General features: G+C 38.7%; 1 long non-coding RNA gene across 4 annotated transcripts in view; it reads left to right on the forward strand.

The window, feature by feature from the left end:
- Positions 1-23,951, forward strand: part of LOC131278782 (uncharacterized) — an 80,280-nt gene that overhangs the window by 40,950 nt on the left and 15,379 nt on the right. Inside the window, exons 1-4 of one of the 4 annotated variants that reach the window (XR_011649082.1) lie at positions 6,534-6,607; positions 7,286-7,571; positions 8,477-8,534; positions 12,850-12,923. This is a non-coding gene — a long non-coding RNA (uncharacterized lncRNA). Of the gene's footprint in view, positions 1-6,533; positions 6,608-6,835; positions 6,981-7,285; positions 7,572-8,476; positions 8,535-12,849; positions 12,924-23,951 lie in introns of those variants that run through there. The other 3 variants (XR_009186217.2, XR_009186216.2, XR_011649083.1) reach the window with 3 other exon arrangements.

The raw sequence follows: 23,951 nt of genomic DNA on the forward strand, positions 1-23,951 counted from the left end.
AATTTTAGCTCTTTCTTCTTTTTTGATGTATGAATTTATGGCTATGAATTTCCCTCTCAGTACAGCTTTTGCTGCATTCCATAAGTTTTGATATGTTGTGTTATCATTTTCATTAGTTTCAAGATATTTATTGATTTCTTTTAAGATTTCCTCCTTGACTTGCTGTTTTTCTAAGAGTGTGTTGTTTAACTTCCAAGTCTTGGTGCCAAATCTGGGCCTCTAGCCCTTGCAGATTTCCATCTTCACTCCACTGTGGTCAGATAAATTATTTTGTATGATTTCAATCTTTCTGAAATCATTGAGACTTTCTTTGTGCCCTAGCATGTGGTTTTTCTTGGAGAATGATCCATGTGCACTTGAGAAAAATGTGTATCCTGCTGTATTTGACTGTAATGTTCTGTATATATCTATTAGGTCCAGATCTTCTAATATATTGTTCAAAGCCTTTGTTTCTTTATTCATTCTCTTTTGAGCTGTTCTGTTCAAAGGTGATAGTGGTGTGTTAAAGTCCCCCACTATAATTGTAGAGGCATCTATTCTTTCAATTAGTTTTTTCAGTGTTTGCCTCACATATTTGCAGGTACCCTTGTTAGGGGCATAAATGTTTATGATTGTTATTTCTTCTTGAAAAACTATCCCTTTCACTAATATGTAGTCTCCCATCTTTGTCTCTCACAATTGTTTTGCATTTAAAGTCTATTTTATCTGATATTAATATAGCTACACCTGCCCTTTTTTGGCTATTGTATGCCTGTAAGATTGTTTTCCAGCCATTCACTTTCAGCCTCCTTGAATCCCTGGGTCTAAGATGCTTTTCTTGTAGACAACATATAGATGGGTCATATTTCCTTATCCAATCTTCCAATCTGTTTCTCTTAACAGGTGAGTTTAATCCACTGACAATTAGTGTTATTGCTTTCAAGGAATTACTTATATTAGCCATATTTTCTTTGGATTTGTGTTTGTGTTATGTTGTTTGATTTTTTTTCTCTTTTTGTAGTTTCAGTTGTTCTTGCACTCTCCTCCAACTCTGTTTCCCCTGTTTTTTCTTTCCTCCTGCAGAACTCCCTTTAGTATTTCTTGAAAGGCAGGTTTCTTGTTGGCCTACTCTCTTAGTTTCTTTTCATCTGTTAATATTTTGAACTCTCCATCATTTTTCAATGCTAGCTTTGCTGGATAGAGTATTCTTGGTTGGAAATTCTTTTCTTTTATTACCTTGACTATGTCATAACACTGCCTTCTTGCCTCCATGGTTTCAGATGAGAAATCAGCACTTAATCTTATGGAGCCTCCCTTGTATGTGATGATTCTGTTTTCTCTTGCTGCTTTTAGTATTTTCTCTTTGTCTTGTGCATTGGATAATTTGACAAGTATATGTCTTGGGGTAGGCCTGTTGGGATTTAGGCTGTTTGGGGTGCGTTTTGCTTCCTGGACATGTACATCCATCTCCTTCAATAGGTTTGGTAAGTTTTCAGCCATTATTTCCTCTAACACTTCTTCTATCCCCTTTCCCTTCTCTTCTCCTTCTGGGATGTCTATAATGTGTATGTTTGTATGTTTTGCATTGTCATTCAGGTCCCTAAGTCCCTCCTGGATTTTTTCTATCTTTTTATTGATTAATTCTACTATCTGTTTGATTTCATATGTACTGTCTTCCACATCATTAATTCTTTCCTCTGCCTCTTCAAGTCTGCTGTTATTTGCTGAGAGTGTATTTTCTATTTCTTGGATTGTGGTATTGATCCCCATCATCTCCATGATCTTTTTGTGCATGAGCACAATTTCTTCTGTATGCTCTCCAAGTGTTTTCTTAATATGCTTAATCTCTTCCTTCACTTCATCAAATTGTTCCATGATACATGTTTTGAGAGCTTTAATTACTTGTTCAATGTTCCACTTCTCTTCCTGGTTTTTAGTTTGTTCATTGTATTGGGTCATGTTTTCCTGATTATTGGTATGGTCTGTCATTTTTTGTTGCTGTCTGGTCATCATTTTATATATCACGGGTATTAAAACCTTTTCAGATATGTAATTTTCAAATATTTTCTCCCATTGAGACATCTACCTTTTCACCCCTTTGACAAATCCTGTGAGGGGCAAAAGTGCTTAATTTTGAGAAGATCTCATTTATCTTTGTGTGTGTGTGTGTGTGTGTGCTTTGGTATAAGTTCCAAGAAACCACCACATACCACACGATCTTTAAAATGTTTCTCTACATTTTCTTCTAGTCGTTTTATGATCCTGGCTTTTATATTTAGGTCATTAATGTATTCAGAGTTGATTCTTGTATAGGACTGAAATAGGGATCATGTTTCATTCTTTTTGTTTTGGGTACCTCATTCTTCCAGCACCATTTGTTGAAGAGACTGTTTTGTATTTTAACATGGCTTTGATAGGTTTATTGAAAACCGGTTGGCCATAGAGGTGATGGTTTATTTCTGGACTTTTATTTCTGTTCCACTGATTGATGTGTCTTCTATCGTTTTGCCAATGCAATACTGGCTTTTCTTTTTTTTGGTACTGAGGCCAGGGATTGAACCTGGGATCTTATATGAGTGAGGCCAGCATGCCCCAACCCAGCCACATCAGCTTCCTGCCATACTCTTTTGACCATGGTAGCTTTGTAATATATTTCAAGGTCAGGCAGTGGGATTCTTCCCATGTCACTGTTCTTTTTTAGAATGCTTTTGGCTACTTAGGTGCACTATTCCTTCCAAATTAATTTGGTAATTGCCTTTCCTCTTTCTGTAAATTAGGCTGTTGAATATTGATTAGTATTGCATAATCTATAAATCAGTTTGGGCAGGATTGACCTCTTCATGATATTCAGTCTTCCAATCCATGATCATGGAATGTCTTTCCATTTGTCTAGGTCTTCACTGATTTTTTTAAGCCTTGTTTTGTAGTTCTCTGCATATAAGTCCTGCACTTCTTTGATTAAATTGATTCCTAAGTATTTGAGTCTTTTTGTTGCTATCATAAATGGAATTTCCCCCCTGAATTCCTCCTCAGATTGCTTGATACTACTGTACAGAAACATTACTGATTTTTGCATGTTCAGCACTTTGCTGAACACATTTATTAACTCAAGTAGCTTTGTTGTAGACATTTCAGAATTTTCCAAATATCATGTCATCCACAAATAGCGAGAGCTTTATTTCCTGTTTTCCTATTTGGATGCCGTTTATAATTTTTTCTTGTCTGATTGCTCTAGCTAGAAATTCTAGTACACTGTTAATAACAATGGTGACAGTGGGCATCCTTGTCTTGTTCCTGATCTTATAGGGAAAGTTTTCAACATTTCCCCATTGGGTACAATGTTGGGTGTGGGTTTTTTTATATATCTCTTTATCATATTGAGGAAATTTCCCTCTATTCCTATCTTTTGAAGTGTTTTTATCAGGAAAAGATGCTGAATTTTTTCAAATGCCTTTCCTGCATCAATTCAGATGGTCATGTGTTTTTTTTCCTGTATAATTTGTTAATGTGGTGTATTACTTTGATTGGTTTTCTTATGTCGAACCACCCTTGCATACCAGGAATAAATACCACTTGGCAGTGATATATAAGTCTTTTGATACACTTTTGCATTCTACTTGCAAGTATTTCATTGATAATTTTTGCATCTATGTTCATTAGAGAGATTGGGCTGTAATTTTCTTTTCTTGTAGTGTCTTTATCTGTCTTTGGTATTAGGATGATATTGGATTCATAAAATGTGTTGCATAATTTTCCTTCCTCCTCAATTTTTTTTCGATGATTTAAACAGGATTAGTGTAATTCTTGAAATTCTCAGGAAATTCAAATGTAAGCTATTTGGGCCTGGACTTTGTTGGGTGATTTTTGATGATGGAGATAATCTAATTAAATATTGTTTAGTAAATTCTTGTATTTCTTGCAGTACCAGTGTAGGCTGTTCATGCATTTCTAGGAATTTGTCCATTTCACTTAGGTATTCTAGTTTGTGGGCATACAATTTCTCACAATATATTCTTATGATTCTTTTTATTTCTGTGGGTCTTCCATAACTTCACACCTTTCATTTTGTTTTATTCATTTGCATCTTCTCTCTTTTTTTCTTTGTTAGTCTAGCTAGGTGTTTGCCAATTTTATTGATCTTCTCAAAGAATCAGCTTTGGTTTTGCTGATTTTTTTTTCTCAATTTCATTTTTCTCCTCTAATTTTTAGGATTTCTTTCCTTCTGCTTGCTTTTGGAATTTTTGCTGTTCTTTTTCAAGTTTCTCCAGCTGTTCAGTTAGATCTTTGATTTTAGTTCTTTCTTCTTTTTAATATAGCTGTTTAGGGCTATAAATTTCCCACTCAAGATTGCCTTTGCTGTATCCATAAGTTTTGATAAGTTGTGTTCTCATTTTCATTTGTCTCAATACATTTACTGATTTCCCCTGTGATTTCTTCTTTGACCTACTGATTGCTTAGGAGTGCATTATTTGTCTCCACACAACTGCGAATTTAAAATTCTTTCCTATTATTGTTTTCCAGTTTCATTCCATTATGATCTGAGAAGGTGCTTTGTATAATTTCCTGCAACATAAAGGTGACCCCTGTCTGACTCTTCCTTTGGTTCCTCTAGCAGACTGCATTCCAGTTTCCTCCACTTGCAAGACTCCAGCCATATGGGATTGAGGTCCACCCTAATATAGTTTTGCCTCATCTAAACAGGATCTTCCAAGGTACAATTTACAGATGAGTTCACACTGACAGGACTAAGGGTCAAGACGTGAACATGTCTTTGTTAGCATCATGATTCAATCTACCACAAAGTAATAATTTTCATGTTTTAATCTTGATTCTATATGAAATGGCACTTACTGTAACATGTGAACTGTTTAAGCACATTTTAATTTCAAGTACTTAGTTATTTGTCCAGTATGTTTAATTGAAGACTTAATTCTTTCCCCTCTCAATCATGTAATAAAATATTAAGCACTCTTCTTTGGAACCAATTCCAAACTAAAATTATAGTAATAGAATGCTTTTAATATATGGGAGGGGGGGGCATTACAGTACTGTGTATGGCAAAAAAAAATTCCATTTTTCTTCTCTTAGATCAAGTTTACAATTCTCTTGTTGAGTACTATAAGGGCAAATACAAATTGAAAAGGAGAAAAATTATTTTTCCCTGCTGCAAAAAGGGAAAAGACTCCTCTCACTTTTAAAAGAGGATTTTGTTTAGAAAACTGGTAATTGTATATTTTCTCTTCCCTTTGAGATGTGTGTCTTTTTAAAAGCTAAATAAGATTCTTGCCAGCTTTACGCCCAAGAAGGTCTTTCTCAGGGATCTGGGAACCATCTCTTTGAAATGTAACCTCAGGTTCTGTGGGAGAATGGGGGCCTAACTTTAATGGGTGCCTGGTTCCAGGTTGCAAACCTACCTGTCTTAAAAATGATTTCCTTTTCCTGTGGATAAAGGCAATTAGCTAACACAGATGGTCACCCAGATTACCAAATGAATTTAGGATAATCTATGTATTACAAAAAGGTCTCTACTTGAGGACTAGTTATCATTTACCTTCAGAACATGTATACAGTGATTTGTATCTGCCTAACTACACCAAAGAGTGAGATTTCTTTGCAGTCTTTTTAGTGGATTGTCCATGATATGCATCACATTCTGGTTTAGTTCTTAAAAAATAAAACTATTTTCTGTCTCTTCTACTTTTGTGGTTAGGTTTTCTGGGGTGGCAAGATGTTTGTTTTAAATTCTGTTTCCTAAACGATAACAATACAAAATAAAAAGCGAAGAGAAAGCAGACATAGAATTCGACATTCTCTTTGAAATTCTGTCAAGGATTGAGTCTTCCGTTGCAGAAAATGATAGGATTATCTGTCAAGCCCAAACGTCATACACCACAAAACGACATTTTCTTTACACATTTTTTATTAGCTTGAATTAAGTACTTTGCGCAGTTTCAATGCGACGGTGAATGTAACTTATTTTCCTTACTATCAATGCGAAGAAAATGTTATTTCCCAAGAAAATTTATTCTGAAAATAGTCATAAATTATAAGCATATGAGGCCGTGTTTCTGCAAAATATCAGGACGTTGTGCATTCAATGGCTAAACGCGCAAATCTCTGAGAGGAGGTGAGACTGTCGAAGGTCTTAATTCCTTTCTTCTCAGTACAGCAGCGCAGCACCTGCCCAGCCTGTGCGCCCTGGCCCCGCCCACCGCGCCCCTCCCCCCCGGGCCCCTCCCCCCCCGGGCCCCTCCCTCCCCGGGCTCCCCGCGCCCCCTACGCCGGCACGCGCCTAGCCTGTGCGCCCTGGCCGCGCCCACCGCCCGACACGCGCCTCCCCCCTCACGGGGCCAGACGCCTCAGCGCCTCCTGGGCCCGCCCCGCGTCCCGCTGCCCGCGCGCGCCGAGCCTGTGCGCCCTGGCCCCGCCCACGGCCAGCCGCCTCAGAGCCCCCTGGGCCCGCCCCGCGTCGCCGCCTCCGCTGCCAGCGCGAGGCGAGCGTCGCGCCCCCAGGGACCCGCCCAGCGCTCCGAAGTGTGCCCTCGCCCGCGGGGGGCGGTGGGACCGGCGCGGCGGCGGCTCTGGCTCGGGCCCGCGGCCTCCGGGACTGCGGTCGCGGCCCGCGCAGGTCTGCTGCTGAAGCGCGCGGGGGTGCTGGCGTCTGGGTCTCGAGGAGGGAGGAGCGCGGGCCCCTGCGAGGAGGGGACGGCTCGGGGGCGGGGCCCGAGGCTCCGCGCTGCACGCGGCGGCCCGGTCCGCACGGGGGTGGGCGGGCCGAGTTCGGTCTCAACCGTCTTCACGCGGCGGAGTGGGCCGCGCTCAGAAGCGGGGAATACATCCGGCGCTTAGCCGAGTGTCTGCTAGCAATGATTAGGGAGCTGTTATTCCGTTTGGTGTCTTGTTGAATTTTCATCCTTGAGGTCGGGCTAATAGGCCCATTTTAGCAAATAAGAAAACAGGCTGCGAGATGAATGATTTACACAATCCCAGCTAGCATAGAAGTGAGTTGGACTGAAATCTACATTTGTTGTGGCCTCATCTTTTGTGGCTGCTAATAGGACACTGCCCAGTGCCAGCGTTGGGCCCTCCCAGCCTTGAAGGGCCACGGGTGCTTTTTGGGCTATGCTCAGGTGCCCTGGGAGTAATGGAGAGTATGGGTTTGTCCTAAACTTCCCATCCTTTGTGTCCAGTGGGCCTGATTTGAGCCGGTAGGAGGTCTAGCCTGGGATTCTCGAGAACAGAGACTTCCCAGAGAGTCACATTGGAGGTTATATGAAGGTTCCAACTAAACGATTTTGTTCTCTAGGCCTAGGTCCCATCATCTCCTTTGGAACAAAGCAGTTCCAAGGAGATAAGAGGGAAAGAACTGCAGGAATCTCAATCCCACCTTGAAGAAAACACTCCTGTGACTTCAGACCCCTGGCCAGAGCTTCAGAGAAGTGGAAGACCCCAAAAGGAGCATATTCTAGATTTGCAAGGCCAGCAGCAATTTTTGGTGCCCCTGCCCTAAATAAATCAGACTTCAGATGTCCCATCTGAAGCGGTCACAGCTTGGTGAGGTGGAAGGTCCAGGACCAGCTTTCAGCAGAGAGGTGTGTACTGAGTGAGGGGCAGGCTGTGCAGGAAATGTCACTTTTTTGTGGGTGCTTATAGGGAGGAAGCAATCACTCACCACAACTGGGGAAATTCTACCTAACCCTCCCCATATAGTACACATTTTTGTGGTCTCCATTCAAAATTTCCAGATCCTGAGCTTGCATGTCATGTCTTATCTACTGTGTGTGGCATCTTGAGATAGTTTTTATTTTCTTTAAAAAATTCTGATCTAGAATCACAAAATGGTAGTGCAGGAAGACTATACAGGGTTTAGCTATTTCTCCCTCATTTGAAAGAAGAAAAATGTGGCCCTGTAGAGAGTCAATGAATTGTTCTGGGTTACTCCTTGGTTATTGATAAAGCCAAGTGTTGCTAGTTTTTCTTTTTTTTTTTTTTTTGATTCTCATGCTATCTCCTTTGCACTGTTAAACAGATTTCTTATTGAAAGATTATGAAATTGCAATTGTTAGAATACATTAAAAAAGATATCTTATTAAAACACTCTCTTTTTCAAAGTTCTTTGAATTGTTCAACTTCAGCAAAATCCACAGTGTTATATTAGTAAAATGAATAAAGGGTACAATTTGCGAATTTCCTGCATTTGTTTTAATGAAAATATCATTTTTTAGCATTCTGTAGTCTGTAAATTGGTTCTGCTTTACGTTTTTGAGTGTGTGTGCCCAATTCAGAGGGAGACATACATACATTGCTAATAAATAATGGGCTTGATATGTGTACTTTCACCCAGTGAAAATTGGATGTCTAAGCTGAACATGAACTGGTCTTAGATAAGCCTCCTCATTGTTTGAACTGCCTTTCTGTGAAGTGTTTTAGGCCAGTATATCCAAGAGCTGCAAGGAGATCAGATTTCTGCAGACTGACTTCTTTCTTCTTTCTCCAGCTCTAAATCACACTTCTTTATGCTTTCCCAAGACAAGCAGGAAATGAACAGATGCCAGGTGAGTTTATTTTTATTCTCAACTTTATTTAAAATACCTTTGTGTAAGGATTTTAAGAGTCAGTAGATTAGAGTGGAAATATATATATATAAATCAACAACAAGGAAATAACAATTTTTGACCAATAGTAGGCTGATGTCACATATGTACAAGTTTCAGAGTTATCAGAACTATAAATTTGTTTCTGATCTCATGGTTGTATCAAAATGTAGACATTATTACATGATTTACATTTTCTATAAGGAGAAACTATATCAATGGTTAGTGAAGACATGAAGATTTCTTGGTATTCAAGTCTAAGAAGTTCCTTTCTTGGACTCTGTATGTGTGTTGACGTGTACAACCTTCTAAAAACATCCCTGAAAGAAAAAGCAGCCTCTTTCAAGTAGTGGTTCTTCAATGGAAGCAGAGAACTCTAGAGCTAAGAGAGAGTTCAGTGATTGGTTTTCAGTGAAGTAAAATATTGTGGCACTAGACCTGTGCAGTCCAGTAGAGTAGCCAGTAGCTATATGTAGATATTTCCATCTAAATTTAATTAAAAATAATTAAAATTTAGTTCCTAAGCTGCAGTAGCAGCATTTTAAGTGCCAGTTTGTCACCTGTGACTAGTGGCTACCATATAGAATCATGCTGCTCTTGATCAGTTTCTGGTGTTCCTGTTTGATCTAGAAATAAAACTTAAGAGTATCCAGTGAAAGGAATGGAATGCATGTGATCGAGATTATTTTCATAAATGACTTTTCCTCCCATTTAGTCTGTATTTCTGGGTGGTGCAGACAATTCAGAGTTATACTCTCTGGTACTTTTGCCTGTAATTCTGATTCACATTTCAGACCATTCTTGCTTTGTCCTTTCTACTTCTTTTATCTTTTTTTGGTGAAGGTCACAGGGACCTAATTATTTTCTAGTGTCTGCTGTCTCCCTGACACCACTGAACTGTTCTTTCCTGAGAGTGCCTTTTTGGCCTGTTGGTTTTTCTGACACCACCACACTGGCCCTGTGCCTTTGTCTTAATTTTCTGTTTTCTGGTGCCTTTTTCATCCTCTTACTCTTAAAAGTAATTATCTTCAGGTGCCTTTCCTGATCCTTCTACTTCCTCTTCTTGTTAGCTGGAATGCATTTGCTGGGACCCCAAAATCTGTCTCTCCAGTCTGGTCCTCAGCTCCTACCATGAGCCCTAATGTGTACTTTACTTGTTTTCTCTCGCCTAAAAAGCCTCTCAGCTCAACAGATCCAAAATAAAAGTACTCATGTTCCTTTATTTTCAATCAAACATTAATGCCATTTAACCTGTCATCCAAGTGACCAAAAGCAGAATTTGTCCTGAATCACTCCCTACCTCAGTTCTTCAGTCCATTTTTGTTTCTTTTTGTATGTGTATTTCTTATATCTTTAAAAAAATTTTTTTTAAATCTGAATGCCCTCTTTCATCCCTTCTACACTGCCATAGGTTAGTTTTTTCTTAGGACTACTCTGTATATCTCCTTTTTCTAGCAACTCAAGCCCATTTTCAATAATTTCTGCAAAATTGATCAGTTAATGTTTCTTCCATGCGGACAGAACTTCATTGGCTTCCAGCTGCCTGCATTGTGAAGTCCAAGCTTCTTTACACACAAGGCTGTTCCCATTTCCATTACTAAGGACCCATCACAGCTGGTCTGTTATTTAACAATGAATTATTGAGTAACTGTGCATGATGTGGTAGGCTTCTTATATGGATTACCTTGTTCATGTATTTGCCCATTTTGTTTTTTTCCCCTATTTTTATGCTTGTGAGAATACTTTATGTAATTTTAATAGTAATCCTTTTTCTCTTATTTATGTTGCAAATATCTTTCCCCAGTGTTTGCCTTGTTTTTAACAAGGATATTTCTTTAGTAATAATAAAAATTTAAATTGTCATGTGCTCCATGGATTTTTTTTTATGTCTTTAAAAAACATTTCTGTTAACAAGATTATGATATTCTGCTGTATTTTTGTCTAATAATAGTAATGTGTTGTTTTTCATTACCTTTATTTTTGGGTAAGTTGTGAGAACGGTTCTTATTTTTTCCAGTAGGAATGCCAGTTGTAATTATTGTTGTTTTTTTCCCAGTGAGTTATAAAGCTATATATGCATATATTTGTTTTGCTACATTTTAATTTTGTTCCTGTAATCTGTTTGTTTAAATTCTACCCTGGTTAGTTATGTATAGTTTTAAAAATTTGCATTTACAGTGTATCTTCAAATAACAGGAAACTTAGCTTCATAAACTCTAAACATTGAAAGGTAAAAAGGAAATATATTTTGTTGCTATTATAAAACAAAACTGAATCTAGCATTAGTCAAGGTAATCCATTCATGCTTAAGGACCTTCTCCAGGAACCAGCATCGTTATATTTTTTCCATTTAGCAAGATCTGATCTAATATAGTAATCCTTCATATAGTGTGATTTCCAACTCAGTAATGTCTTCCAGTACCTTACTGACAAAGTCATCAAATCCTAGAAGCTTTCAACATTTCCTTATCTGCCTACATCACAATATGATTTCTTGATCCTATACACTAGTCCCTAAGCTCTAGTGGTAGCAACAGCCACAGGTTAGTGGTAGAATTACCTGCTGTGACAATGCTGGACATGGCCTGCCTCTCTACCGGTTTTAAGTGGATGTGCCATGATGATGGAAGAGGTTGTTGATGTGGGAAGGGTGGGGGGGTATGTGGGGACCTCATATTTTTTTAATGTAACATCTTTTAAAAGAAAATAAAGAAAAAAAAGGATTTAGTTTAACTGGTTATAACTTCTTTTTTTTAAAGATTCATTTATTTATTTATTCCCCCCCCCCCCCCGGTTGTCTGTTCTCAGTGTATATTTGCTGCGCTTGTTTCTTTGTCCGCTTCTGTTGTCGTCAGCGGCACGGGAAGTGTGAGCGGCGCCATTCCTGGGCAGGCTGCTCTTTCTTTTCACGCTGGGCGGCTTTCCTCATGGGTGCACTCCTTGCACGTGGGGCTCCCCCACGCGGGGACACCCTTGCGTGGCATGGCACTCCTTGCGCGCATCAGCACTGCGCATGGCCAGCTCCACACGGGTCAAGGAGGCCCGGGGTTTGAACCGCGGACCTCCCATATGGTAGACAGACGCCCTAACCACTGGGCCAAAGTCCGTTTCCCCGGTTATAACTTTTTAAAATAATTTTTTTAATTGTGGAAATTGTAGGTTTACAGATGAAGCATGCAGATAACATGGAGTTCCCGTGTTATCCCCTGTGGCTAACACTGCATTCGTGTGGTAGCTTTGTTACAATTGATGAAAGAATATTTTATTTATATAATAAACCACAGACCAGGTTTACAGTAGGGTTCACTGCCTATGTTGTACTAGTCTTATGATTCTTTTAAAAAATATTTTTATGCTCGTAACATATATACAACTTAAATTTCCTCCTTTAATCATATCAGATATATAATTTAGCACTGTTAATTACATTCATAATGTTGGGCTACCATCACCACCATTCATTACCAAAACTTTTCCATCACCTCAAACAGAACTGTACCCATTAAGCATTAACTCCCTATTCCCTAGCCCCTCTTTGTACCCTGGTAATCTGTACACTGGTTTCTCACTGTCTGAATTTGCTTATTCTAATTATTTCCATCACTGAGATCATAGAATATTTGTTTTTGTGTGTGCCTGCCTTATTTCACTCAACACGATGTCTTCAAGATTCATCCAACTATCAGAACTTCATTCCTACTTATGGCTGAATAATATCCCACTGTGTGTATATATCATGTTTATGCATTCATCTCTTGATGAAAACTTGTATTGCTTCCATCTTTGGCAACTGAATAATGCTGCTATAAACATATATATGCAAATACTAGTTTGAGTATCTGCTTTCAGTTCATTGGGTATATACTTTCAAGTGTGATTTCCGTATCATATTGTAATTTTATGCTTAATTTTCTGAGGAACCACCAAACTGTCTTTCACAGTGGGCTGTACCATTTTATGTTCTCACTAAGGAATGAGTATTTCTGTTATTCTACATCCTCTCCAGCATTTGTTATTTTCCATTTTTTAATAGTAGCCATTCTAGTGGGTATGAAATGGTATCTCATTGTGGTTTTATTTGTATTTTCCTAATGGCTAATGTTGAGTATCTTTTCATGTGTGTTTAGGCCATTTGTATATCTTCTCTGGAGAAGCCTATGCCTGTTTTTTAATTGGGTTGTCTTTTTGTTTTTGTTCTGTAGGATTTCTTTATATGTTCTGGATGTTAAACCCTTATCAGATATGTGACTTTGAAATATATTCTTCCATTCCATAGGTGTCTTTTTGTTTTCATGGTGAAGTCGTTTGATGCACAAGTTTTTAATTTTGATCTCAACAAATCCATAACTAGTAAGTTTTATGGTATTCTCTTACAGTCCTTTCTATTTCTGTGAGATCAGTAGTAATGTATTCATTTTCATTTCTGATTTTAATTATTTGAGCCCTCTCTGTTTTTCTTTGTCAGTCTAGCTAAAGGTTGTTGATTTTTATTGATCTTTTCAGAGAACCAACTTTTTTTGTTGATGTTCTCTATAGTTTTTTTTTTAAATTCTCTATTTCATTTAATTGCACTGTAATCTTTATTACTTATTTTCTGCTTGCTTTGGGTTCAGTTTGTTCTTCTTTTTCTGATCCTCCAGTTGTGAGGTTAAGTCTCTGATTTGTGATCATGCTTCTCCTTTAATGTAAACATTTAGAGCTATAAATTTCCCTCTCAACACTGCCTTTGCTGTATCCCAGAAGTTTTGGTATGTTGTATTTTCTGTTCTCCTCGAGATGTAGGCTGAGGGTGGACTTTACTGAAAACATAGGCACTGAAAAATGAGCAAATACTTGGAAGAGGTGACAGAATGAGTTATAGGAATGTATGGGACAGAGCAAAGAGCAAGTACAAAGGCTCTGAGGCAGTATTTCATCATTCTTGAGAATGATCCCTGTGCTTTTTAAGAACAAGGAGAAGGCCAGTTTATTTAGAGTCAGCAAGAGGTGTAGAGGCATAGCAGATGAAACCAGAGAAGAATTGATGGTCAGGTCATATGGAGCCTTTTAATCTTTCATTATTGTCTAATTTTTCATAATTGGAATATGACATGATGGACTTGAACTGTTTCCAATACTTGGTCTGTGAATAAAGTTGATATTAATATTCTTGAACATTTTATTTTGTGCCCCTATGTGCTCACATCTGTTAAGTTTATAAGTTGGAGTTGGATTTTGTGGCAGTTTGATATTATTTATGAATTCCAAAAAGAGATATGTTTGTAAATTGGTGTGTTTCTCTGGTCATGATACCCTTTGTATTAGATTCAGCTGAGATGCCTTTGATTAAATTGGCCACATCATTAGGTGACTCAGTTTGAGTCCCTGCCCTTTCAGTGGCCTATTTAAACAGACACTCGCACAGAAGAAGATTCACAGGAATCCAGAGTGCCCCATAGACACTGCAGAGGAGGGAGCTTGAGCCTGGGGCCCTGGAGAGAGATGAACCATTCACCTGATAGTTTGCAGCTGAAGGGACCAGAACCCAGAGCAGCTAAGAAGGCCCAGAAATAAATGAGCCCTCCAGCCTACAGCTGAGATCGGAAGAAGCTGGGCCCACTGGGCTTTGAGAGAGAGAGGAAGGCTGAAACCTCATAGATAGTCCCCACCATTTTGCCTCAACATGTGGCAATAGACTTTGGTGAAAAAAGTAACCTTCAGTTGGGCTCTTTAGGGCCTTGAAACTGTAAGCTTTTACCCCAAATATGTACCATCTATAAAAGCCAACAAATTTCTGGTACTTTGCAGCAAGCACCCCTTTGGCTGACTAATACAGATTACTTGAATATAGGGATTACAGGGTATGTATATGTCCAGTTGTAGTAAATACTGCCCAACTGTGTCTAATGTGATTGTAGGTGTTTTCACACTCAACAGCATTGCTCAGAGTTCTAGTTGCTCTATGTCCTGGCTGATACTTGGTATTTTCAGGTTTGGTTTTGTTTTTAGTAGTAATTCTGGGATCCTGGCTGGTACTTGGTAGTTTCAGGTTTTGTTTTGTTTTCAGTAATAATTCTGGAGAGGTTGCATGGTGCGTCATTGTTTGGCGTTTCCTTGGTGTTAATGATGTTGATTACCTTTTGGCCACTTGTCATTTTCTCATATGAATTGCCTGTACAAACCTTGTGCTTAACCTTTTTTATCCTCTTTAAAAATTAAGATATAATTTTCATATACTAGGAGTTATCTTTTTTAGTATACAGTTCTGTGAGCTTTGACAAATGCATACAGTCATTTGCAGGTTTCTGTGTGAACGTGTTTTCATTTCACTTTGGTAAACACCTAGGAGTAGGCTTGCTGAGACGTGTGGTAAATATATATGTGTTTAACTTTTTGAGAAACTGCTGGACTGTATCCCAAAATTCATATAAACAATGTATGAGTGTTCCAGTTGCTCCACATCTTTGCCATCATTTGGTATTTTAATACAGTTTTAGTATGTAAAATTTTTTCTTAGCTTTTCTAATTTGTACTTTTATAGTAGTATCTCACTGAGCATATTTTCCTGTGCTTATTTACCATCTACATACCTTCTTTGGTGCAGTGTGTAGTCAGATAATTTTTTTTTAAAGTTTAGTTTCTTATCAAGTTTTGTGAATTCTGTATGTATTCTAGAAATAAGTAATTTTTCTCTCATGTTTTCCTTCTAGAAGTTTTATAATTTTATAATTTACATTTGGGCCTGTGGGCCAGTGGAGTTAATTTTTGTATATGGGGAAGAAATATGGATGGAAATTCTTTTTTTATTTCATATCCAATTGTTCTAATACCATTTCTGCACTGAATTACCTTTGTACCTTTGTTGAAAATGTATTAACTGTATATGTGTGTCTACTTCTAGATTCTGTTCCATTGATCTATTTGTTTTTTTATTATGCCAGTATAACACTGTTTTGATTATTGTAAATTTAAAATAAGCCTCGAAATGAAGTATTGTAAGTCCTCCAACTTTGTTCTTTTTCAAAGATGTTTTGGATATTTTTGGTTTTTTGCATTTCCCTATGAACTTTAGAGTCAGGTTGCCAATTTCTACTGGAAAAAAAAAAACCAACCCTGGTATTTTGATAGGGATTGTATGGAATCCATCAGTTAGTTTGGTGGGAATTGACATCTTAGAATTTTGAGTCTTTTTTTCCATGAGTAAGCTATATACCTTTTACCTTATTTAGGACTTTAATTTCGCTCAGCAATGTTTTGTAGATTCTCTTTATATGTACCTTACACATATTTTGCTAAATTTACTCTAAGTATACATATTTTTGATGCTACTGTATATAGTACTAAAAAATTCAGTTTCCTCTTGTTTGTTGCTAGAGTATAAAAACATTTAATTTTTGTATATTGTTCCTGTACCATGGAACATTACTAAATTCACTACAGATTTTTGTAGATCTATAGGATTTTCTACATAGATAACCATGTTATTTGCAAATAAAGATAATTTACTTTTTCCTTTCCTATCTGAATGCCTATTATTTATTTTTCTTGCCTGATTACATGGACTAGAATCTCTAGGATAGTGTTGAGTAGAAGAGGTATTGTAAGCAGGCATCCTTAACTTGTTCCTGATCTTATGTAGAAAGAATACAATTTTTTGATATTAAATATGATGTTAGATGGAAGAAATTGTATCACTGATTTTGAGAAGGTGACCATGGGAGTTGCTGAGGGCTGGGTGAGGGAGGAAGAGGTGTGATATGGGGCATTTTCAGGACTTGGAGCTGTCCTGAATGATATTGCAGGGACAGAGGCAGAACATTGTTTATCCTGCCATAACCCACTGGATGGACTGGGGGAGAGCGTGAACTACAATGTAAACTATGGTCTGTGCAGTGTGGCAGTGCTCCGGGGCATATTCACCAAATGCAGTGAATGTGCCTCACTGATGAAAAGGGGATGTTGATGTGGGAGGAGCATGGGGGTGGGGTGGGGAGTGGGGTATATGGGAACCTCATGTTTTTTCATGTAACATTTTGTGTGATCTATTTATCTTTTAAAAAAACAATAAAAAAAGAAAAATATCTTAGATCTAGTTTTTTTGGTAGATTTACTTTTCAGGTTGAGAATCTACTTTTAGTTTGCTGGGATTTTTTTTGAAGAATAGATGTGAGAGAAGTTTTTCAAATGCTTTTCTTCATTTATTGAGATGTTTTTCATTTTTTGTATGTTAAAAAGGGTGGATTACAGTGAATGATTTGCAAATATTATACCAACTTTGAAATCTTGGGCTAAACCCCATTTGTTCATGACATATTGTCCTTTTAATATATTGTTGATTTATTAAGATTTGAGATTGACTTGAGTTATAATTTTTTGCTTTTATGTTTATGAATGATATAAGTGTGCAGTTTTACTGTAGTGTATATTGATATTGGGATAATACCTCATAAAATGAGTGGGGAAGTATTTTCTTCACTACAGTTTTCTAAAGCATTTTTGTAGGATTGGTATTATTAATTAATTGTTTGGTAGAATTTACCAGTGCAATCATCTTGTTCCAGGGTTATCTTTGTTGGAAAAATTTTAGCTACAAGTTCAATTTCTTTATATCAATTTTAGATATAAAGTTCAATTTCTTTATATCAATTTTAGCTATAAAGGTATTCAGGTTATTTCTTCTTGAATGAGTTTTGGTAGTTTGTCTCTATTAAGGAGTTTATTAATTTCATGCATGTTATTTAAATTTGTTGGCATGGAGTTGTTTATAATTTTCTTTATTTTCCTTTAAATAGCTGTAGAATCTATAGTGATATTACCTGTTCCTTTCCTGATATTGGTAATTTGTATCTTTGCTCTTTTTTCCTGATCAGGTTTTTTTTCTTTGATCTCCAAGAACCAGCTTTTAACTTCATTAAATTTTTTTCTTAGTTTTCTTTTTTGTTTCATTGACTTTTACTCTGATCTTTTTTATTTTCTTTCTTAGTTTGGGTTTTAACTCAATGTTATTTTTCTAGTTTCCAAAGGTAGATTTGAGGTTATTGATAATCAGACTTTTAAATTTTCTAATGTAGGTGTTTAATGCTATAAATTCTCTCTAAATCCTGCTTTAACTGAATATCACTAATTTTTTTTTATGAAACTCTACTTTTTTTTTTTGGAAGATTTATTTATTATTTATGTTTCTCCCCTTCCCCCCTTCCTCTGGTTGTCTGTTCTCTGTGTCTATTTGCTGCATCTTCTTCTTTGTCCGCTTCTGTTGTTGTCAGCAGCACAGGAATCTGTGTTTCTTTTTGTTGCATCATCTTGTTGTGTCAGCTCTCCGTGTGTGCGGCGCCATTCCTGGGCAGGCTGCACTTTCTTTCGCTCTGGGCGGCTCTCCTTATGGGGCGCACTCCTTGCACGTGGGGCTGCCCTACGTGGGGAACAACCCTGCGTGGCAGAGCACTCCTTGCACGCATCAGCACTGCACATGGGCCAGCTCCACACAGGTCATGAAGGCCTGGGGTTTGAACCACGGACCTCCCATATGGTAGATGGACGTCCTAACCACTGGGCCAAGTCTGCCACCGAATATCACTAATTTTGATGTGCTGTGTTTTCATTTTCATTGAGTTCAAAAATTGGGAAATTTCCATTTTAACACTGTGTTTGGCCTTCGGGTTATTTAGAAATGTGTTATTTAGTTTCTAAATAATTGGATATTTCCGAGATATCTTTCTATTGATTTCTCATTTAATCTCCTTGTGGTCAGAGAGCATATTTTGAATCTTTTTGTATTTTTTTTTAAGATTTATTTTTTATTTATTTCTCTCCCCTCTTCCCTCCCCCCCCCAGTTGTCTGCTGTCTGTGTCCATTTACTGTGTGTTCTTCTTTGAAGACTTCTATCCTTATCAGCGGCAACTGGAATCTTTGTTCCTTTTTGTTGTGTCATCTTGTGTCAGCTCTCCGTGTGTGTGGCCATTCTTGGGCAGGCTGCACTTTCTTTCGCACTGGGTGGCTCTCCTTACGGGGTGCATTCCTTGTGTGTGGAGCTCCCCTACAGGGCGGATGCCCCTGTGTGGCATGGCACTCCTTGCGCACATCAGCACTGTGCATGGGCCAGCTCCACATGGGTCAGGAGGCCCGGGGTTTGAACTGTGGACCTCCCGTGTGGTAGGCAGACACCCTATCCATTAGACCAAGTCTGCTTCTCTCTTTTTGTATTTTCTGAGACTTGTTTGAGGACCCAGAATATAGACTATCTTGATAAATATTCTGTGTACACTTGAAAGAATGTGTATTCTATTGTTGCTGGGTGAAATGTTCGATAAGTGACAAATAGGTTAAGCTAATTCAATTGGTAGTTGCTCAAATCTTTTATATCTTGCAGATTTTTCTCTCTACTTGTTCTATCAGTTATTGAGATAGGATTTTGAAATTTCTGACTTGGTACATTTGTCTATTTCTCACTTCAGTTCTATAAGCTGTGGTTTCATATGTTTTAAAGTTCTATTTCTGCTTACATAAATAGATTTTTCTTTTTTGGGATTTTTTTTTATTTCTTGTTGAGTATGAAATGTTCTCTTTATTCCTGGTAACAACCTTTGCTTTGAAATCTCCTTTGTCTGATATTAATGGAATGATAGCATGGGTTATTTTAATCTTTTGATTAGTGTTAGCACTGTATATCTTTTTCTATCCATTTACATTTTTTAAAGATTCATTTTTATTTATTTCTTCTCACACCCTTGTTGTTTGCACTTGCTGTGTCTGTTCATCTTTCTTGTTTCTTTAGGAAGCACGGGGAGCTGAACCTGGGATCTCTGATGTGAGAGGGAGGTGCCTAATCATTTGAGCCACCTCTGCCCCCTGCTTTTGTGGTGTCTCTCTTTTTTTTCCACCCTGTGTCTCTTGTTGCATCATCTTGTGTCAGCTTGCTGCGCGTGTCTCTTGTGCCTGCCCATCATGCCAGCTCGCTGTCTTCTTTAGGAGGCAACTCCACTCCTAGGAACCTCCACTCCCTGCTTTGTTGTGTCTCTCATTATGTTTTTTCTTCTTGTGTCTCTTGTTGTTTCATCTTGTTGCATGAGCTTGCCATGCTTGCCCATTGTGCCAGCTCACTCTCTTCTTTGGGAGGCACTGGGAACCAAGCCAGGGACCTCCAATGTGGAAGGCAGGAGCTAAGTTGCCTGAGCCACTTGTCTTTCCCTCTATCCATTTACTTTTTTTTTCATTTTTAAAAATTTAAGTATACCACTCATACATAAACATATATAAACATTAAGTGTAAAGTAATAGTTGTGAACTTATAAAACAAACATACTTAACATCATACAGAGTTCTCATACCTCACCTCACCTCACCCTACCACCAATACCTTGCATTGTTGTGAAACATTTTTAACTAATGATTAAGGAGCATCTTCAAAATATTACTACTAACCAAAGTATCTCACATTTGGTGTATTTTTCCCCCAACGAAGCCTATTATTATTATTACTGCTACTACTGCTGCTGTATCATTTATACATGAACATACATAAACTATAAGTGTATAGTAAAAGTTGTGAACTTAGAAAGCAAACATGCTTGACATCATATAGGGATCCCATACATCTGCCCACCACCAACACCTTGCATTGTTGTGAGACATTTATTACAAATTATGAATATTGTCAAAATCTTACTACTTCTACTATAGTCCTTATCTTACATTTAGAGTATTCCCCCCAACCAACCCTGTTGTTATTATTTTTCAAATATATTTCTATGACAGAAGTTGTAAACATACAAAACAATCATGCTCATGTGCAGGATTCCCATACAATCCTCTATCAACATACCACACCATGGTAGAACATTTGTTACAGATTATGGATAATATCAGACTATTACCAGATCCATAGAATACATTTGGCACACTTTTTCCATACTCTCCCATTATCACCACTGCATATCTTTGGCGTAGATGCATGAATATTACATTATTACTGTTAACCACAGTCCATAGGTCACTCCAGCTGTGTTTTTCCCTTCCTTCTCCACATTCCCACGACCTTGCAAATAATGATATACATCTGCTGTAGCTCATAAAGGACACTCTTGCATCTGTACCATGAACCACAATTCTCATCCACCTCTGGGTTTACTCTATTAATCAGTCCCTAGATTATTCTCTAGATTTCTTTCAATTGGCATTTACATCCATAGACTACCATTTTTAGCCACATTCCTGTTTATAAACTGGCTGTTATTCACTATAATGTGTTACCATCAACTCTATACATTTCTATACTTTTACAGTAATTAAACGTTCTGCATACATTAAACATCAGTACTCCATCTCAGTCCTTCTCTTATCTCCTTTAAGAATCCACCATCTACCACCAGGTCTTGAAGATACTTTCCTACATTTTCTTCTAGAAGCTTTATGGTTCTTGCTTTTATATTTAGGTTTTTGATCCATTTTGAGTTAATTTTTGTATAAGGTGTGAGATAGGGGTTCTCTTTCCTTCTTTTGGCTATGGATATTCAGTTCTCTCAGCACCATTTGTGCCCGAGTTGTGTGGATTTGACAGGCTTGTCAAAAATCATTTGACCATAGATGTGAGGGTCTGTTTCTGGACCATCCATTTGGTTCCATTGATCTGTGTGTCTGTCTCCAGGCCAGTACCATGCTGTTTTTACCACTATAGGTAGGTATTATGATTTAAAGTCTGGAGATGAGGGTTCACTTTTCCTTTTTATGATGTTTCTGGCTAATCAGGACTCCTAACCTTTCCAAATAAATTTAATGATCGTGTTTTCAATTTTTTCTCTAACGCTGGTGTAATTTTTATCTGGATTGCATTACATCTGTATATCAATTTGAGTAGAATTGACATCTAATGATATTTAGTCTTCCAATCCATGAGCATGGAATGTTCTTCCAGTTATTTAGGGCTTTTTAAATTTGCTTAACATTGAATACAAGTGCTTTACATCATTAGTTAAGTTCATTCCTGACTATTTGAGTTTTATCTGTCATATTTTATTTTCACCTCTCTTTTGACACTTTCAGTTACTTTTATTGATATAATCTTCATTTCTAGACTCTCTTCCAGGCCCCTCTCTCCTGTCTTGTCTTTTCAGGCTCTAGCACACCCTTTACTATTTCCTGAAAATCTGGTCTCTTGCTTAGAAATTCTCTCAGTTTCTGTTTATCTGTGGATATTCTAATTTTGCCCTCATTTTTGAAAGACAGTCTTGCTGGATATAAGATTCTTGGCTGGAAGTTTTCCTCTTGTAGTATCTTAAATATATCAGACCACTCTCTTCTTGCCTCCCTTGTTTCTGGTGAGAAATCAGCACTTAATCTTATTGGCTATCCCTTATATGTTATTCATTGCTTTTCTCTTGCTGCTCTCCGAATTCTCTCTTTGTCTTTAGCGTTTGACATTTTGATGAGTATGTGTCTTGGAGTTGGTCTATATGGATTTTTTTGGATAGGAGTATGTTGTGCTTCTTGGATAGGGATATCTATGTCTTTCAATAGGGCTGGGAAATTTTCTACCATTATTTCTTTAAATATTCCTTCTGCCCCATTTCCCTTCTCTTCTCCTTCTGGGACACCCATGACACATATGTTTGCATGGCTTTTGCTGTCATTTAGTTCCCAGAGACCTTGTTCAATTTTTTCCATTCTTTCCTTCATCTCTTCTATTATATACTCACTTTCAGAGGCCATTTCTTCAAGCTCATCAATCCGTTCTTCTGCCTCCTCAAATCTGCTATTATATAATTCCAATGTTTTAAAATTTCATAGATTTCACCTTTCATTCCCGTAAGATCTGCTATTTTCTATGTATGCTTTCAAATTATTCTTTGTGCTCATCCATTGTCTTCTTAATATCCTTAACCTCTTTAGCCATCACATTGAATTTATTAAGGAGATTTGTTTGAACATCTATAATTATTTGTCTCAACTCCTTTATGTCATCTGGAGGTTTATCTTGTTCCTGTAACTGGACCATAGCTTCCTGTGTCTTGGTGTGAATTGTACTTTTTGGTTGGTGTCTTTGCATCTGACTTACTGGAGTATTTTTTCTGGGTGCAGTTTTTCTCTCTAGTTTAGGGCTTCATTTCCTTCCTCCCTTGCTGGTTATGCAGTAGGAGCCAAGCAGGTAGTTGGTGCTGTAAGCTGTGGAGGCTCAAGCTGCCCTCATTGCACCAGGGACCAATGAAGCTTCTTCCAACTTTCTCCTTTGCCAGGGACAGGGACAGAGCCACAGCTGTGTGGAATAATCCACATGCAGGCCTAGACTGTAGTTGCCTGGAGAGACTGATGAAGTTTCACATCTCTTTCTCCCCTACATGGGGCAGGGATGGAGCTGCAGGTGTGGGCAGCAATCTATGCAGACTTCTGATTTTCAGTCTATGCCAGCCAAAGTTCCCTGCAGTTACCTATATAGGCTAGTGCAGGGCTCTTCAGCCTCCTTCCTGCCAGAGGCGGGGCTGAAGCCTAGGGGGCCTGCAGGCAGATGTGCATCAGCCCAGCTTCCCCTCAGGCTGGGGGCAGAGTCAGAATGGCAGCCACTGGCCTCTTTCTGACTTGAGCTGGTTCACACCCCAGCTGATCCAGGGTTATCTCTTAGCCAGCCAAGTTTCCCAATCAGTAGCTGAGATTGGCAGCCAACCAGCCAACTGTCTTCTCTCCTGTTTCTGGGAAATGGAACTTCCAATTCCTGTCACAGAATAGCTCCTGGGGCTGCTTATACTGCTAGAGCAGGATAATCACCAGCCTCTGTGGCTTGGCCAGTAATTTCCGGGAGAGGCTGGTGCAGGTCTACGGGGTTTGATGGTCCAGTCCGGGAGACGAGGGCGCAGGAGAGGCCTAGGCTCCTGCTGGGGCTCATAGGCGTGGAGGGCGCGTGGCAGAGGAACTACCACGGAGACGAGGTGAGTACGCAGGTCTAATTTATTAAGGGAAGTACATGTGTTTATATAGGGTTATGGGGGAGTGAGCAGGGGACTGATTATCTGTGGCCAAAGGGGGATAGGATTGGCGGTGGCGAGCAGTTGCTGGGTGGAAGAGGCAGATTCTAGGTTGGTGAAGGGGCGGCACAGGCAGAGAGGGGAACAGGGCTGGGAGTGATTGATAGGGACTAGTTCCTTGCCTTTCATGGTGTGGCTTGTGCTGTGGCTTGATAGTGCGGGAGGGGGATGTGGGCATAGGCAGCTTCTGCTGGCTATCAGCAGGCCGGTGTCAGTTGCCTGGGCGGGGCTGAGGGCAGTGTGCCCGTTCCATGGCTGAGGGCAGTTCACCCGTTCCAGCCGCCCTACACCGGAGTGGTGGGCTGTGCATATTCCCCACTGGGCGCGGCTATACTTGCCAGCCAGACTTCAGCCTGCCTCACAGGTCCCCCCAGCTTCCTCCCTGCT

Source organism: Dasypus novemcinctus, chromosome 6 (assembly GCF_030445035.2).
Source record: "Dasypus novemcinctus isolate mDasNov1 chromosome 6, mDasNov1.1.hap2, whole genome shotgun sequence".
NCBI lineage: Eukaryota > Metazoa > Chordata > Mammalia > Cingulata > Dasypodidae > Dasypus > Dasypus novemcinctus.